The sequence below is a fragment of the Euprymna scolopes genome, chromosome 16 (assembly GCF_053919585.1).
Source record: "Euprymna scolopes isolate OS-2025 chromosome 16, ASM5391958v1, whole genome shotgun sequence".
Lineage (NCBI taxonomy): Eukaryota > Metazoa > Mollusca > Cephalopoda > Sepiida > Sepiolidae > Euprymna > Euprymna scolopes.
Genome location: NC_136497.1, coordinates 30260153 through 30262688, shown reverse-complemented (window position 1 = coordinate 30262688; position 2536 = coordinate 30260153). Strand labels below are relative to the sequence as shown.

The 2536-nt window shown below is 37.2% G+C and overlaps 1 pseudogene; it reads left to right on the top strand.

Annotated features, from left to right (window-relative positions):
• The first annotated feature begins 1717 nt into the window (after window positions 1-1717).
• Window positions 1718-1834, top strand: LOC145296361 (5S ribosomal RNA; annotated as a pseudogene).
• The last annotated feature ends 702 nt before the right edge of the window (window positions 1835-2536 follow it).

Here is a 2536-nt window from a genome sequence, read left to right as displayed (position 1 = left end):
TAAATGAAATTAATATAAAAAGATTGATTTAAAAAAGAACTGCTAAAACAGGCGGCGGCGGTGGTGGTGGTGGTGGTGGTGGTGGTGGTGGTGGTGGTGATGATGATGATGATGATGATGCCTATTATTACTATTTTTATCATTATCATTATTATTACAATTATTTACTCATTAGGAGTAGTCACTTAGGCTATCATCAAATACTTCTCTTTGGGAAAAACATGTGGTGTTCTCTGAAGTCTAAGTGACAAGAAGTCTCCTCAGATTTCCAGTATTCTCCATCTCTTTCGATAACCTTTTTATATTAATTAGCGTTATCGCAACAGCCGTTTACCATTGATTTCTCGGTTGCAGCTACCATTGGTCTTCATTGGAATTTGGGTGACAATAAACCCCCGAAGATCCGAAGATCCCAGTCGTCTTCACACTGATTCAGGGGATGTTTGGCTAGTGCTTTCTTTCCTCGGTTTTTCCATCCTCATCACTTCAACTCTTTGGTATGCTGTCTGTTGATGGCAATCCCCTTCCTTTTTTTTTTTTTTTTTTTTTTTTTGATGTGGTAGGATGGGTGGTTAGGTGGTGGATAAACTTACAATTATAGTTTCAGGTTTCTTGATTCTATGTGGTGATTCTTTATGTTTTACTTCTCTAGCAATTTCTACATGTCCGACCAGCGCTTGTGTCTCATGTTTATTAACCTTCGCATTCAAGGGTTTTATATTTCAGCCATTATCATTATTGTTATCCGTTCTATCTCCTCAGCTATCCCTCTGATTCTAATCTCTCCCATTTTTTTCCCGAATATTTTTGGTATTGTTTTTAGTTCTCCTACTATTATTGATGTTATAACTTTCTCCATGTTACATATTCTTTTCAACTCTCTAGCGAGTTCCGTGTATTCGCTAAGATTCTCTATATCCCTGATTTAATCTGTGGCTGTTGGAACGGCAAAATCTACAAACTGGCAGTATATGTTCTTTCTTTGGTGAGTTTATCCGTTTGTATATCCATATTCCAAAGGATCTTGTCTTTCTTTTTCAAGTACTGTTGGCGGTTTGTGCTTTTACCATTTATCCTGGAGTTCAAGATTCAATTGTCTGCATAATTCCCAGTGTATTGCCTTCCCCACTTGACTGTGTCTATTTTCATGTTTATTTTTGGGCTAGGTTGCTGCATACATTTGTCCACAAAGTCTGCATTTACTCGTTTCTTGTGTCAAGTCGATCTTTGCTTTGATCCCTACTGGTTTGCATTGAAGACGAACGGTTTTAGCAGATAAGTTTTGAATTTGCGATATTATCTTTTTTATGAGATGCCAATGTTAATATTAATTATATTTATTTCAGTTTTGAATTTATATATTTTTATTTGATTGTTTTATTAAATGTATAATAGGTTTTCTTATCCAAGAATATACTCATTTTATCTGGCTAGTTGATTTTAAATATAGCATAACTAGATCTGACAATTTTATTCTCTTAGCCCCGCTGCAATTTGCATCCCTATAAAACGACATACTAGTCCAACTGCCGGAGCATGTCATGTAACGTCGGTTTGTTTATTAAAAGTTGCGAATGCAGAAGTTTATTTAAGCTAATGAGGATCCTTAATAGTTTGCATTGCAGACGGACGCTTTTAGCAGATACGTTTTGAATTTGCGATATTTTCTTTTTATGAGGTGGCAATGTTGATATTAATTATATTTATTACAGTTTTGATATACGGCATAATCACGTTGACAAACCGGTTCTCGTCAAATCACCGAAGTTAAGCAACGTTGAGCCTGGCTAATACCAGATGGGTGACCATTTGGGAATTCTAGGCGCTGTATGTGCTCTCCGCTTATCTCGGCATTGTTTCCAGTCGTCTTGTACCTCAACTTGCCACTGGTATGCAACAATGTTGACTCAGGAGAGGCGTGGTTGGAGATTGTGCAACTCTTGCCACACAAATTTCACGCGCAGGCACCCTTACAGTGGGTATCCATAGTCTGTCAAGACTGAAGGAAGCCTTCTTCTATTACAGTTTTGAATTTATATTTTTTATTTGATTGTTTTATTAAATGTAAAATAGGCTTTATTATAACACTAGCGGGGGTACCCGGCGTTGCCCGAGTGTTTGTTTCCGGGACGGGGGGGAGTTTTAAAAAATGTTATGGTAAAGGAAGAAGAAAAAGCTGTATTCTAGGTCAGCAGTAATTTTGCGTGAATAGTAGACTGAGATTTCGGAAATTTTCTGTTTCTATCGGAGAGAAAGGAAGGATCAAACCCGGAGTCATGAGTAAAAGTAGGAAAATAAAGTGTGAAAAAAAAAAAAAAAAACATTTGCAACGTTAACAGTTCGGCCACCAAGAAATGTCCATCCCAGTTGTTTAGGAAAAAAAAAAAAAAACGACTACGGTAGGTCGGCGCGAACGTGAAAATATAATGTGAATTGTCCAGCACGCTAACCACTACGCCATAGAGCACTGCAGCTTAGTTTAGTGATTTTAAATAACTTCACATGAAAGAACTACGAAGTCAAACCGGTGTTCTCT